Genomic DNA, 17,662 nt, shown 5'->3' on the forward strand with positions numbered 1-17,662 from the left:
TATAAGCAACAAAGGATTCACTTATTTAAATTGAAATGTACACCAACGGAAATACAAAAGAGGTGATAGAAACACAAAACCAATTATTCTGTGTAATAGATACACACTAAGCAATTACTAAATGCAACCACGGGGAATATAAAGATTTGTCACTCAGATGTGACAATTGAGGAAGACGATCGAATCTTCACAAACCCAGAAGCTTGCAGCGAGTAATTGTTTTGTCATCTCAAAACTGAAATTTACACACTTGCGTGGTGATTTGAATGTCCGTTGTTTCAGTGGCAACCAGCCAGCGTGCAGCAGCCCCGATCAACAGTCCTGGAACAACAATATTGCACAAGGATGTGTATATCCTATTTTCAATGAGTTTATTGACAATAATAATTTCGATCTTATATATACGCTTGAGAGGTCTACTATGACTTCCCTTTTCCACAACCCTCCCAGAACGAAAATTGTAGGATGAGTTTTGTTGTGCTGAACAAGAAAAAACAATATTAACATTCCCTATTTCGGAATGACCCGCATTTAATTTGCATGTAATTTGCGTTTTTAACAAAAAAAAAATTTTATAAAATTATTAGTAACCATGAATGCATACATAGATGTATTACAGTTTAAAATAAAGACTTCACAAGTTCAATTAAACTTCTATGTGGACATGAAAATGTCTTAATTTGGTGAGAATAAAACATGGCACTGACACTGTTATTGTGTGTCAGAATGCTTATGTCTTCATAGCTTTAAATTACCACATGATAATAAAACCTCTATCGCAAGTATATTTATATAAACAACAAAAACTAGGAAAATTAATTAAATTTGTTTGATTTATAATAACAATAATGAATCCCCATCAGTGTCATATTTGATTCGAATTGAATTGGAATCACACATTTACTTCCTTTTAGACGCCTTCTCTCGCCCAATATACCATTGTGCGAGGTTCATTATTGTTTTTATGACAGGAAAAAACGGGCAATTGCATCAGAACGTCCTGGCTCAAATAATTCGAAAGGTAAAAAATTTAATATACGTGCAGTGGTAGTCTGAGAAAAAAAACGTTTACAGTGTGGTAAGTACATTATAGACGTATCTATTTCATTTACGCGTAGAATGTTCGCGAGCATACGACATGCAATTCCACGAAATTAATGAAATTAACCAAGATTTCTGGTTTAAACGAACATCGCATGTGCGGTGAAACAATAGATATCAGTCAAACACAATCTTTTAAGTGTGTCTGTGTATTAACCTCAATCATTGCCCAGTTACTGTCTGATGATAGGGCTGCACATGCTATCGATCGACCTATGAGAAAGTGGCGTTTAATGGGCAGCACATGGTATTATCGCATGCATGATTATATGTTTAGTACCAGGGTAGTAGCCATTGATTGGCAATACGTGATATGTATTGATATATTAATGAAATTTGACACACATAAACAATCTCATCATTATTAACACAGCATATGTATCAGAAGCTTATAGACTTACCTTGTTTTGACACTTACCTTGTTACCATTCTTGAATTAAATCATTAAGAACCAGGTTTTTCTATTTGGTACACTAATAATTGACATATATAAAATAAGCACTCACCATCATCAATGAGAGATGCCAGTTTCACAACGAGAGCAAAGAAGTCAGCTATATATCTACCATATTCACTACCCTCCTGTTCGGGAACGAATGGTATTTCCGCTGTAGTGTCATCGCCTACGATGGCAGGTGTCCAATCTAACAATAAAAATCATTATTACATGAGCAACCATGACATCAACGATTATTTTCTTCTCATTGCGTTAACCGCAGTAATATTATGGGATAGTGGATTCGCACATGCGATATAGTTTAACATCGATGTTATAATATAAACCAGCATCAAATATTCAATGTTGTAGGATGAAAACAACTAGTGCAATAATGAAAAATTACGGCACGCTGTAACTTATGGCGTTACGATGACATATGTATGATGATATTCATTATCTGTTTTGCACATTTGCTGCGATGCCAAATTATTCGCTTAAAAACATATTTATACCAATTGCTATGTTTACAATATTTTTCTAATGCGAATAGTTGTATAAATATATCTGCACAAATTAGCTTGTTTACTTGAACATGTCGCATACGACTTGTTTACCACTTCCGTGTGACTGAGAATGTTCTAGAACCGTACTGTGTCTGGGTGGAATTTTTTAGAAGCTGGTAATAGAACACTGTAGAAGGTAATGGAACATTCTAGAAATTTGTAATAAATTCCAGACTCATTATGTATGCTGATGTATATATAGTGTGGGTATATATAGGGGAGTTGTTCAGCACTGAGATCAGATCGGAGATCTCGTTGAATTGTATTGGAGTTTAAGTATCTAGTCATTGGAGTAGTGGAGTTTTACCGCGTTATTGTACTTGATGTTTGCAGAGTATAATAATACCAGTACCAGTTGAAACCTCATCTGTTGGCTCCGTGTTCGTATTTTATCATCGCCGCCAGGGAAGTTTTCTGTTACTGTTGTCATTTTGGTATTTGAACCATCACACCTGTACTATACCAATTACGGTAATATTACGTTGCGTGTGACAGAACATCGCTGGCAAATTCTTTGCCAGGCACTGGTGTGACTTCGTCATATCCTGACACATGTACGATATTACACGTCCACGTTTATATCATAGTGCTGTTAAAATTCGACTCCCTTATATTCAACACCAGTACCCACATAATCACATACAAAAAATCTGACCTGTTTTATGTGCTGCATAGTGTTTGTTTATAATTTCAACAAGATAAGTTCTGTTCATTCTAAGGAAGATTCCCCGTAAGAAATCCAAGTCATCATCAAATATAACTCCAGTCTCTGCAAGTGACAGAATTAATACAGCGGGATGTGTGAAGTCTTCCACGTGTTCAAGTCTGTCCCGGCATAGAATTTTCAAACCACGTAAATCCGCTAAAATAGGGAAATTAAATCAATATATCAAAAATGTATGACCAGCACCTTCATAAACAAAACTGCGAGGGAAATACTCTACCAGTAGTGGTGATGCGATGACCGAATGAATGGGCCTTGGCTAGCGAAGATGACTGCGAGGTGGTTGGTGATGAAACTTAACATCATAAACCTGAATCACACATAGAAAGGTACTTGATGGTTTCAGTCACCATTCAATTAGCAACCTTGGCTTAGAATTTACAATTTTCACAATAATTACGGGAGTGGATATGTGTAAATTAACAAGTGATCGTAAAGGTGTATAATATCGCAGTTTACTTAGACATATTGAATGTAAATCATTTTAAGCAGTTTTTTCTGTATTCTACTCGTGTAAATATTTATCGCTTGAGTTATTAATCGACTGGGTGTATTTACCTCATCATGTACATACACGATGAATTTCATCTCTTATTCATGCTCTAAAAAAGTGACGTTCTCCTTTACAACTGTTATCATTTTTTGTTTACATTATAATCACGTTATTATCATGTCTTATAATATCCCAACACAAAATACAGAGCTATCACGAGAAAAAAACCTAGTTAACACTGCGTCGAATGCGTTGACGAATAGAAGATGTTAGACTAATATTTATGTGGATTGGCACCTATATAGGTTCTCAACAATCTGTTATAGTAATATTTTGAGCTAAATATAAATTATTGTTGACGTTAATGTTACGGTTGACATTAAATCAAACTACACAGATTTGATTGGTCGAGGTAGTCAGTTGCACAAACCTTAACATTATTTTTTTTCTGCAGTGACGAACTTGTGTACAGTTAATGTGTTGTGACTGTCCAACACTGCGTTTAACATTGAGACCGTCATAATTATTGCCCGGCTAAGAAATATGTGACTATATATATATATACATATATATATATATATATTTCCAACCATCTTCAACAAAGTTGATTCTGAAACCGAGTTCTTCCTCCCATTTTCAAGATAATTAGAAAGAGTGCTTCTTTATATTAGCAATTCTCAATGGTTCCTCATATCGGATGTGGAAAATGTAGTATGTATTTCACTTACGTGATTTTATGTCAATATCTGGGACAAAATACGTACTGTCATTAAGGCTAACATTTAAAGATATATGCAAATTTAGGTAGTAACAATGAGTGCCCACCGCTACAATGGCCATCACTAAATAAGCGTTAGAGATGAATAAAAACCTACACAATGGTTGCCCCATTAGATAATCGCGTTACAAATTACCCACAATATCTAGAATATATGGCGAGTGGTTTTATTGTCACTTTGATATTTTACTTGTGACGAGACAACCAACCGGCTTCAATATTTAATTTACGTAAAACTGAAAATACACTTTGTAAAAAAAATCCTGGAGGGATACGATGGTATAAATGGATTAAATGGCTTTCAAAAGGTTCTGATCAAATTGGGAAAAAAACTATTTAAATGAACACACATTCTTGAAATACCTCTTCCATAATGGTGCACGATAATGGTGGAGTATTGGTCATCAGTACTGGTCCACAATGATCACTGCATATAATGGTACAGTACATATGAAACATCGTAATGTTTAGTACTGTTTAGTATTATTAATAGTTGCACATATGTGCCGCAGGGAATCCATGTTGTATCCCACTAGTTTGCCAGCATTCTTCATTGCAAGGATCAGCTCTATTGGTGACGTAATGTCATCTACATTGCTTGGAGATATATTGCAAGTAGACTTCATATTAGTAAGCGTATCTGCATAGCAAGAATTCATTGTATAAATAATGAAATTGAAGGTCGTCGTCGCAGCACGTATTCGAATTTGGTGAATAAAAACAATGTATTTTTCAAGGGTTGTATGCTCTGCTACGGGCGAATCATATGAGTAACTGTTATATTCGCGGTGTCCTAGATTTGACTACGTGTTGTCTTTTGATTACAACGGTACTTTGCACCTCTGAATCAAGAAATATTTCCTGCTATCTTGCTATCAATTGGTGATCACTTTGTAGTAAAAATTCACGTAATTATTAACAATATTGACAATGAAATTGTAATATTTTACCCGTTATTGACAGAGAACCAAGGCTAAAATTCCATTACGAAAAGTACATACATTTATGTTCAGGTTCAACATTATTCGGAAATTTTAACGTTACAGATTCAAATTTACTCATTACTTTGCTAGATATCAGAATATGTTTATATATTTTTGTGTCAATAATTCTGCAAAGCGTATAGTTTAAATAATCTCATAGTCAGTTTCGCGATTTTTGTGCAGATGAATTTGTACATATGATGAAGAGGTCATTTGCTACAAGAAGTTTTCGAGTTACGGACACCGAGTTACGAACATCGTGTTACGAAAACATCGAGTTACAAAAATTAGCACTCCGACATTTTAGAATTCACTCCGACTTTAAAAAACACACATCCAAATTATATCTCAATGTTTAATTAACAGTTGACCGAACTTCGATTGATTGAAACATAGATTTGCGTTCGGTTTAACCCGTAACTCGAAGTTCAGTTAACTGTTGATTAAAGTTTGAGTTACAAAATGTGAACGTTAAACAACAATACACATCCATAATGCTCATAACTCGAAGTTCGGTCATCTGATAATTAAAGATTCAGTTTACTAAAAATGAACGTTCAACAAAATCGAAAAACATTTCCCGTTACTCAAAGTTCTATTAACTATTAATTGAAAAGCAAATTCGATTTGGGCGTGGTTTCTAAACTAAGGCGTGTTTGTAGCTAGATGTTTTCGTAACTTAAAAAATACAACATCAGATTGCTAAAATAGGTAATATATCTGGTACTAAAACCATTGGCTTCAACGGTGCCCGTACACATCACACCGAAATTGAGATATATTAAGATTCGTAAGCGTAGTTTTGACAAGTTCGTCATGTAATACAATAATCTGATATCACTTATATATAGAGCTGATTGATATTAGTGGCGTCATGGATTTCGGTTCGTGGATAATACTAATACTAGCCCGTACCAATCAGCTGTACAATCAACTGACACTTCATGAGAACCCCATAATATACACTGACTGTAATTGCAACATGACATGAGAGATAACTGTGACATTCAATGCTTGTTTATTGTAATTGTCATCTAGCATACAAATATTAGAAAAAAACATATTTCTGTCAATTGTGTATTTGATTCTATTTCAAGCCACACAAACATGGTACCAACCAAGCAACAGTAACCACAACAAGTTGTATCACTTACCATCATCTATGGCATCGTCCAACTCTACAGCAAGAGTATAGAATGGTACCATTCCAGGATTAATATAAGGTTCTTCGTCTGTTCCATATTTACCAACTTCTACAAGATGATAGTCAACACGACCTTATTTATGAACTCATTATTCGTAAAAGCATGTATAAGTTTCTTGCAATATACACTACAGTAGTAAGTTTCCGACTTTTCCTGTGTTATGTTAAATTTACACCAACTGGGTGTCATATTGTACATAATTCCTACGAACGTACGACACTTAGTTACATAAGAAGATGCGGTGTTCCTTCTAAAGTTGCCTTCAAGTATGTTATGTGTTACATGCCATTTTTCAAAACGTTAATACAACACATGTGGGATTAAAATCAATGTCGCTGACAATTTTTGGATTAACAGCACGAAGTTTACCTAAAGTTTTTCTCTTTAACGGAACGTCCATTTCTACAGAGGCTCGTTTTCCTTTCTGTCCTGCACATGGATATAAATATATATTAACATACAAATACATAAATTATATCACATTGCATATAATTAAATTGTATTACATTATATAGGCTGTTTACTGATTTTTCCTACCTCTGATGCATTGAGTATCACATAATTCTACGTCAGTGACGAGATCTGGTCTTTCGATTGCTTCAAATAGATGACAAAGATAATCCAAATCCCTTTCACCAATAACTCCTCTCCTCTTCAGTACTGAAATAAGGTCATGCGGCTCTTTCGATGCATGGAGCTCATCCTCGTTTAATATACCGCTGCACATCGATTTCATTTTCAGGAAAGCAACTGTAAAACAGCATTGTGGACTTGTGCATTTGTGATTGTTTATTGTTTCAAACAATCACACATTATAGTACGGAGCCAAGGCGACAATTATCAACAACAACATTTAGCTAGTAATAATAAGCATACTGGCTGTGTAAAACTAGTGTTCCCAATAAAGTTGTACATCAGATGATCTTCCCTATCTACAAATGTATTGTATTCACTATACAATATAGATTGGTCTGTGTGTCTGATAACAAGTCGTGTGTATTAAGCATTTACATTGTTAATATATTTGATTTATCTAATTTAGTATCATTTACTGTAGCACATGATCATGGACGCTATAATTCGTCTGCACTGATGATTGTAATTTTAACCGATATCTTGGTATTTCTTCAAATCAAATCAAACCTTACTGTGTGTTTTACAAACCTACACCAAACATATGATTGTTACGAGTGGTTGTGGACTACAACAATCTTACAATCTTACTTTCATCAATTCTACTGCCAATTTTCTCAGCAAATGATCCGAATGACGGTGGAACTACGTATTCCTTGAGTGGTGCTGCTACCTTTGATGTGCCTGTATGAACAATAAAACAACTATAATGTGATGAAATTATAATACAATAATAATGTATCGCAGTGTAGTGTATCTACAATGTAAACATTATATACATTATATGGTTATAATAATGCATTTTTTTATATTGAAATCGACGATTTGACGACAATACGCATGATTAATGTCTCACCTATAAATGTTCGAACTCTCTGCTGCTTAAGGAGAAAATAAGTTAATATAATGAAACAAACATATTATTTCGAATAAACTATTCTTGAATAAATATGTCGTCTACCAGATTGTGTCATTTTCTGTTTTAACGAAAGTTGTTTGATATACACATGGTTATGCATATTTTGCATATTATATGCCTCACTACTTATACATGAATAATCACACATTTTATAAAAACCATTACGGCTAAGTCTGCTAAGATATTTAGTACATGGGGTGTGTATGACATGTCTGTCCATATGTATGTCTTCCAACAATAATTGCGCAATTGTCGCCTATAATTATTGCCAATTTGTTCTGATCATCGATTGCCGATGCCTGAACACTTATAGTATCATGGGAACATTCATACACCTGTCAGAAAACCTGGGAGAAAATAATGTCGAGTTTGTTTGTATGTGGGAAAATATTTGGTATTTCCGACTTACAATATTTGTTTACGTCTATTTGTGATATTGACCTTTTGACACCTGCAAAAATATCATCTAATTAAGAGGGCTTGCCTGTGATACCAATCCACCAATTAGAACGTGTGTATTTCTAGCATACTGCGACCCCAAAAAACACATACCTTGAATATGTTTCACTGCTTTATCAAACGCTGACGAGTCGATCGTAACCGATATACCTATTTGAGTGCCTACGCTTGCTGCCTGTGATGTCATCTCATCTGTTACAAGGATAGCATGCAATTGTTTCGAGAGTCGTCCACTCTCTGCTAATAATTTAAGTAACCTCATGGATCGCAATCCCCGACAGCGCACTATATGGATCAGTGAGCCTGTCTTTGACTTCAAATAAGTACAGCAATAGTGCAGCTCATACAGATCATTCAGCAATGCTCTCCATTCATGATCGTTATTGCCCTTGCTCTTGACCATATTGATGATGTCTTGCACAATTTCAACAGCTTGTCTATCGTTTGGTCTATCGTTTGGTGAAATTTGGGTTTCTGTATATGTGCCTTCACATTCCCCTGTCTGTATACCCTTATCTTCTGTGCTTTGTTCGGCAGACAAATGTTCAAACTCTATTTTCACTGGTATTTCTGAAAAATAAGCAAGGCACGTTAGCTAAATTGGCATTATTGTAAATTAAAAATTAATGGGCAAAATATGACTTCAACAAGTTGCTGTGTATTTTCTAAAATATAAGATATTTAATATGTGAACTCTATTAAGAGTTTTGTGTTGCAGGTCTTTTGTGAATGCTAGATTCACTGTCAGAATTTCTTCGTTTATTTGCTTACTTATATTTTCTCCTTTGCCTTTTCATTTAATATTTGTATTTGATATTATGGCAGAAACAGTTCTAATTTCGTATCACTCTTTCAGAGTATAGGAACTTTGCATGTCTTATGGCTTGGATGATGCAAATTCCGTGTTTGTTGACGTCAAATATAAATATTGTAGGATTATATAAAAGAGTTAGATTGTTTATGCAATGTCGTATACTTGCCGGTACATGGTGTCTTGCCGGTAGATTCAAGATCTGAACAACTGTTTCGTCGCACTTTTACTGTGGTAAAATCAACAATATTATTAGCAAAATGGAAATTAACGATACATTTCTAAAGCACGTAACTTCCTAATGTCGCAATCAGTAGTTTCAACGGTGCATCCAATATAACATCGCAATTTCAAATGAAGAGAATAGCATTTCTTTATGCCAATGTCATATGTCTCACCTGGTACATTATTGCCACCACTGCAGCTATTTTCGTATTTGTTCACGATCTGAACAAGGTCATCTCTTTTCAATCTGCCAAATAGTTCGGAGAGAGGAGACAAATTTGTTTCTCCTATAGCACCGCATTGAAGAAGAGCTTCAATCAAGTCATAGGCGTCTTCTAATTCTTCGATTTTTTTCATTGATAATAAGTGGGGTTCACGACAAAGTCTCTTCAGACTCTTGAAAAGGCCTATTTGAACACGGGAAAAACAAAATAATAAGCTGGTTGTAAATGCAATATGCAGACATAATTAATTAATTGGACCACATGTCGCTCTCAAGTGTTATTAAGGCTTTCTGTGATACGCATTTAATGAAACACAATTTAACATAATTACATGTACACATCGAGAGAACAAATAAACGGCGACTATGAGTATGTATATCTCAAATAATTAGCTTTCAGTGTACGGGTTATGAAATAAGCTAATGTCACATGTTTTCCTATCGGTTAGACCAAATTGTGTTTACACCAGTGTTTAGAAAGGGCTAAGAGGCTCCCAATTCTGTTACGAATATAAGAAAATCTTCAGTCATTTTAACTAAGATTACTCAGTACAGTAACTAGGAAGATATACATGTAAGTTCTATGGTTATAAAACAATACCAAAACAAATTCAGAGAGTGTAGAATAACAGGAAGTAGCACAGAGTCTTATCGGTAGTTCATTTTTTTTCTAAAACAAAATGAACATTGAATACAATAGTGTTTGGGCGCTTAGCCCGAGCTAAACATTTACGAATCATTTCTTAGAACGTGCCATGGCATTTAACCTCTTAGTCCGTGCTAAGAAACTGTGCGAAAACGTTATCCGACTGCTTGAATGTTACGTTGTTTATATAGTTACATTACCACATTACGTACCGACGTCAATTGCTTGTGCCAGTTCATGAAGAAAATATTTGAATTCTGGAATATCCATCGCTTATTTACTCTTGAAGATGATATACCAACAACACGCTCAAACCATTCATATTTTTTAAGTTCTTAGAAGCTACAAATGATTGCATGACATATTTCAGTGATATTTTAAAACATTTTTAACAGACTGATTTAATATTGCATTGACCATGGAGAGAATTGTCATATGATTTGAATTGTAATTAATTCTGAATGAGTTATAGTGCGTTTACTCATCACACATCTACGACAATGCTTACATTTCACTAAAGCTTTGATATAGATTACTATTATGAACAACGTTTTGCATAGTAGATTATGTAAGTGTGTAATTCTATACAGTGTTCACTCACCCTAGGTCTCCTGGAATGTGCATTTGCTTCATAAATTATATTGTATGCATATTGATTCAAATTAAGTCAATATATATTATCTAAAACATTTGACCCTACCATAGAATATAGAGTATATGCCGCAAAACGTGTTGTTGACACGTGCAATTATATAACAATGCTGGCCATGTTGAGTGATTGACCTATATCAAGGGATTCGTACAACGTTTTAATAGCTCAATCGGACAAATGGATGTGTTTACGCGTTAGTCTCGAGCATATTTAAACGTAACATATGTTTATAAAGTATTGTCACCAAGGTGTACATTTGACAATAAATTCCCCGTTTATCCGCCGGTAATAATTTTTTATCATCGTGAGTATTGAAAACATCATCTTGGAACACTTCTCTCTAACGATGTACAAATTACATCATCTACTGACATCGAAATTGTGCTAAACTTTAACGTATTGTAGATGTGTTTGTGATCCTCTAGTAACAAAGCATGTCCCGGGCCGGTCCCGTGCTTTTCTGACGTATGGAGACAGTTTTCAAAATAAAAATGCTAACATTGTTGCACTATTGTAAACATCGTGTAGTGCTCACCGATAATATTAATACTTTACACTCACTGTAACCATCATTGGTGACTACGCCGAGTTGTCGCCACGCTCTGATCAGTTGTTACCAGTAGTGTATTGCATGGTTAGGATTAGTAAATGACAGAGGACACCTTAATCGCAATTACGATAGTTCTCGTTTCCCCCTCTCTTGATGGTTACAATGACCAAGTAAATGAATTTTCTTTTATTCAAAAATCTTTTTTATATATTTCGTGTAGTTTTTTTTACTTTACCTATAACTAATTGCATGGCAGCCATTAGACTTTGCCTTACGCTATATGAATATGTAAGCCACAATGTATGTTCTTGTCGGTAGTCCCGGAAGAGCGTAAACTATGATGGTGTCAAATCTGGATTGGAGTATTATTTTCAAGAATCCAATAGCGTATGTCTCTGCCACCAGAATATGGACATGCGATCATAACAAGTAATAAAACACGTTTTTACTTTAGTTGGACCTTAAATTCAATAGTAACCGTGTTTGATTATATACCATGTTATAGGCACCAATCCCCTGTGTCACAGTAAATGTCACAGCCTAATTAAAATGATGGATAATTAAAAACAAATACTCACCTGCATTTAATTGTGTACGTCAAGATTAACAGCAAGTGTCGTATGTATGTATTTGATTGGAACATACAGAATGCGACTTACAAAGCTGCATTATACCGATTACATTTAGAGTGGACCTTAGTCACGGCTCGAACACATTTGGTCATTACAATGGTGATATGGTAATGTAATAGTCAATAAATAACTTGAAGTGACCTAAATACAGGAAGTGACATCAATGCACGTGGAAATGGCTAATCCTGTCTATTTGTGTCATATTATTGGAATGTGTATTTTTTAGCTCATTGCTACAAAGTAAACTTAATTTAAAACTAACGCATTAGAATAAAGAGGAAGACACACAAGTTAACGGGTTGTAGGTTAGCGGTGAAGTGCCACTTTTTATTGCGTAACACGTTATCAGCTCATGACAAAATACATGGCGTAATGTGATTAGCTAATAAGGTCATGGTCATGGCACGTGATTATGTAACTCTAACTCAATGAATAAAAGTACAAGAAACGCATAGCAAAGTGAAAACCTTTTTCTAATACACAATACATGCAATCAATTCCATCAAAGACAGTTGCTAAAAATTAAGCATTCATAAGGGTTATATTCAAAATAGAAAACACTTGAAATGTAACATTGCAAAAACTAACAATCATTCCATAACAAATCATGGCTCAAATCGAACTGGAGGTCGAAGTATTCTGCCTGAACGTGTGGCAACAGGTATTCTGGTTTTTGGAATCCGGTCTAAATTTACCTTTGGAATACTTTAAGTAGGATGCGAAATAGATACTTCATGACTATTTGGTAACTGCTCAGTTTTTGCAGGCAAAACAACACTATTTGGTGTGTTCCTCCTACTATTCGGCATAATTTGTTCACTACTCATAGAGCACTGCTGATCAGGATATGGTTCTGACTGTTGAGTTTGTTCAAACCTGACATTTTGATAGTCATCCGGAAAGAGGTGATCAACATGAACAAATCGTTTATTGTTTCCTGGTACTCTTACTAAATACGTTAATGGTCCCTTGATTTTTACAATTGTCCCAGGAATACATTTTTCTTCCCCTCCCTCATGTTTCTTACTTTACAGGCTAATAGAGATCAAAATATCGCATTTTTGATTTGTTACCGTCATGCTGTGCTTTGCTAGCAGTTTGTTAATTTTCAACTTTTCGCTGTAGGCTAGGTTTTACCAGTGAAAGAAGAGTTCTAGGAGCGGGTTTCAGAAATAATTCTGATGGAGTTTTCCCAGTTGTTGTATGAGGGGTATTTCTATAATGAAATAACGCATTTGCCAATCGGCGTGGCAGTGCACAATTTTTTCATTATTGTTTTAAAAGTTTGAACATGTTTGAACATATGGTGGACATAACGTATGCTTGAAGTCATTTTTCTCCAGAAATGTTGAGAATTTTTCCGTTATAAATTGTGGTCCGTTATCACTTACAAGTTGGAGTGGTAATCCATATCTGGCAAATATAGATCGCAGTGCATCGATTGTTGCAGTTGAAGTGGTACTACTCATAGGAAATGATTCTAGCCATTTGGAATGACTGTCTACCACCAGTAGAAATAATTGACCTTTTATTTCAGCAAAATCAATATGAATTCTTTGCCGAGGTTCCGTAGCCCAAGGCCACAACATAAGGGGAACCTTTTTATGAATATTATGATTTTCAATACATTCGTTACATGTTCTTAAAACAACTTCAATATCCTGATCGATACCAGGCCACCACACGAATGACCGTGCCTGCGCTTCCACACGACACATACCTGGATGACGCTCATCCAACAAGTGTGTGTGTTCAGAGTAATAACTCGTCTGCCCCATGAAATACAATCATCTTCTAAAGTGAGTTTATATCGCCTCACGAAATATGGTTTGATGGCCTCGTTATCTGTATGGTTCCGCCATTCAGACAATGTATAATCTAATACTTTTGGCAATATTATGTCTTTTCGCGTTTGTTCAGCGGTTTGTTTGGCAGTGACAGGCAACTCATCTATTGTCAATTGATGTACACTCTTTTTATCTGGGTCTGCAATAACTGTAGACAACGGTAATCTACTAAGTAAATCAGCATTAGCATTTTGTTCTTATGATCCATAGACTATTTTGTATTGATATTCTGACAAAAGCAAAGCCCACCTCTGCATTCGCGGCAGCGAGAGGGGGTATTCCAGCTTCCGGTCCAAAAATGTCAATTGCTGATGGTCGGTAATAAGTGTGATTTCTCTACCATTAAGATACAAGTGAAATTTCTTTACTCCAGACACAATTGCTAAACCTTCTTTGTCAATTTGTGCATAGTTTTTCTCGGCCGCTGCCAAGGTTCGTGATGCATAAGCAATAGGTTTTTCTGTGTTATCATCCAATTTATGACTCAGAACGGCACCTAACCCACATGGGCTGGCATCTACACTTAATATTAGCGGTTTTGAAGGATCGTAATGCACTAATACATGACCACTAACCAGCATGTTTTTAGCATATGTGAATGCTTCTTCGCATTTTACATTCCAATCCCATTCCATTCCATGGTGTAACAGTGAATAGAGCGGATGTAATTTTGAACTAAGATTTTGTACAAATTTTCCATTGTAGTTCACTAATCTTAAGAATGATTTCAACTCCGATACATTTTTTGGTCTTGGTGCGTTTTTAATGGCTTCCTCTTTGTTTTGAAGTGGTTTGATACCATCCGCGGTGAGTATATGTCTCAAATATTTGATTGATGGCTTCAATAATTTACATTTCTCACGATTGAGTCGTACATTAAACGTGTCTAAACGTTTAAAAACCTCAATAAGCGTACGCATATGTTGCCCATGCATGTCCATCGCTATCAAAAAATAATCGGTGTAACAAAACACATTTTGAATACCGGATAAAATCTTGTCCATAGTAGAATGAAATAGAATAATGCTTTATTACATCCTTAATGAAATCTGACATTTCAGTTTTGGTAATTGCTGTTACAGTATTAAAGCCTTTAATAGTTGCATAGTTGCTAGAAATATTACTGGAGCAGTTTTCACCCCAAAACACAATCGTGTTGGTACAAGTAGACCTTTATTTGTGTCCATAACCAGAAGCGCAGCTGATTTGTAGTCCAAAAACAGCTGATTGAATGCCCCAATAAATCAAGAACAGAACACACTCTAGGTGCAATGCCATTCTGTGCAAGTTAAGCAAATAAATACTGAAAATTATGTAACTTGTAGCCATCATTCTCAATTAAATTTATTACGCGTTTATAGTCACCGCACACACAAATTTCCCTTTCCGCTTTGGCACATGGACAGTCGGCGAAGCCCATTCACTATGGTCAACAGGGTATAATATATCCTCAGATATGAGCGATGCTTTAAATCCCTTGATTCCAGAACATGTGTTAGTAAACAAACATTCATGTTCATTTAAATCAGAATTGAGAGCCTGTGGTACACATTTTGATTGGGTTATATTTTCATGTTTAAAAGACAAGATATTGTTCCAATTTAGTTTAATTTACTGAGCCAGTCTCTTCCAAATAGAGCTGACCGTTTTCTTTTTACAACAAAAAGATTAAGCACTGACTGGAACTTTGATACTCCCCAAAACGGGAACCTCCTCTCCACTATAACTACGAAGTACAACATTGCTTTTCACCAAAGGATACATACTCAATTTGGCTTGGTAAACTACGTCACTAACCGTAGACCTAGAAGCCCCAGTACCGGCCCAGTATCGATTCCCATATCAATACTTGTATTCCCTACATTTACTTTTATATGGTGAAAAAGTACGCTTGCACTCACTCTGTGCATGTTATACATTGCATTAGACACTGTCTCAAACTGATTTAATATGCCCTTTCTTCCTACAGTTGTAACATATAGCGTCTTTAAATCTGCATTTCTCAGCAGAATGTTCGCCTCCACAGCATTTACATTTGGTGAACAATGTCTTTCCCTTCATGTTGTTGCGGACGTTTCTGGGCTCTTAGGCGATGCTACACTCGGTGCGCGTCTTCTTCGCTTGCGTTGGTTCCCATATACTGTTGGTTGGCTGCTCCCGCCATTTCCTCGGCTATACATTTCGACTTGGCGTCCTCGAACGACAATTCACGAATCGAAAGTAATTGTCTCTGAATACGAGACATATTTTAGTGCAGTCCCGATACAAGACGATCACGTAAAGCTTCAGTCAGGAATGCTCCAAAAGCACACGTCGACGCAAGATTTTTCAATCGAACAACAAATTCCGCCACCGACTCGCGCTTTCCCTGTCGCGCGGTCTAAAATTTGTGTCGTTCGGCAATGACGATCGGTGCAGGTTTAAAATGTTCTGCCAAAAGTTGCTTCAGTTGAGCGTAACTTTTCGTACTTGGTTGTGCTTGACTACACAAATTTTTCATAAGCTTGTATGCACCTGGGCCAACACTGGCGAGAAACAGACTGGCTTGCATGTCTTCTTGAATATCTTTCGCTCGTACAAATGCATCCGGATCCATTCTCTTGCATAATCTTCGAAGGATTCGACATTTTCATCAAAACTGCTGATATTTCCGTATACAGCCATAACGGTGGGTACTTTAGGATCCTCGTCGCCAATTGTGTAGCTCGTTGCTACAAAGTAAACTTAATTACGTGAAAACTCGCGTATCAGAATAATAAAGAGGGAGACACACACACACGTTAACGGGTTGTAGGTGGTGGTGAAGTTCCACTTTTTATTGCGTAACACGTGATCAGCTCATGACAAAATACATGGCGTAATGTGATTAGCTAATAAGGTCATGGTCATGGTCATGGTCATGACACGTGATTATGTAACCCTAACTCAATGAATAAAAGACCAAGAAACGCATAGCAAAGTCAAAGATACAACATGTATTTCAAACAAATCTAAATGTCAGCAATAGAGCTAGTTTGATTGTTTTTTATGTCATTGTGTCAACATCGTGTAATTCAAGATTTTGAATTAGCTCAGTATTGTATTGTAAGCATATATCAATTTACATTGACATTTTATAAGTGGTTATTGGAATACACAGATATATTCAAATCGGCCACATTACTTGGTAAAATCTGACAATCAAAATGCTTGAGCGATTATAATAGGAATGGATATGATCCGGGTACACAATTTTAATAATATAGTTATAATAACAATAGAAAATAATATGCTCGTCAGAAAGAAATCAGTACAACGTACCTACATGTACAAAACCACACTGAATAATTTTCGTTGTATATTTGATGTTGCAGCTGCAATATATATATATCGTATTCTTTTACGTTTATAAGGTTATTACGAGAATACCTCAAAGTATGCACGGATACAGTACAGTACAGCTGGAGTATCGACCGACGCGCAGCGGTGTACTGTCTGATTTCCATCCATGGCTTTATGAATCAGGATGAGAAAACTGAATTTATTTTGATAATGAGCAACAATGACATGATGTTATGTAGCTTAAGTATCCTTACTATTGCTTTCTAAGGACAGTGTTGTGTTTAATAATATAAATATTAATATTTACGCAACTCTGCTTTTCCTTAGACACGTAGACAACAATTGGGGTCATAGGTCATCCGTCATGCGTTAATAGTTTGACCCTGGAAGGTCACGATCAGCTGATTGCAACAGAAATCAAACAAGGAGACGTGTTCGTTAGTACGTTTTGCAGAAAT

Source organism: Saccoglossus kowalevskii, chromosome 5, assembly GCF_978046115.1.
Source record: "Saccoglossus kowalevskii chromosome 5, keSacKowa6.1, whole genome shotgun sequence".
NCBI lineage: Eukaryota > Metazoa > Hemichordata > Enteropneusta > Harrimaniidae > Saccoglossus > Saccoglossus kowalevskii.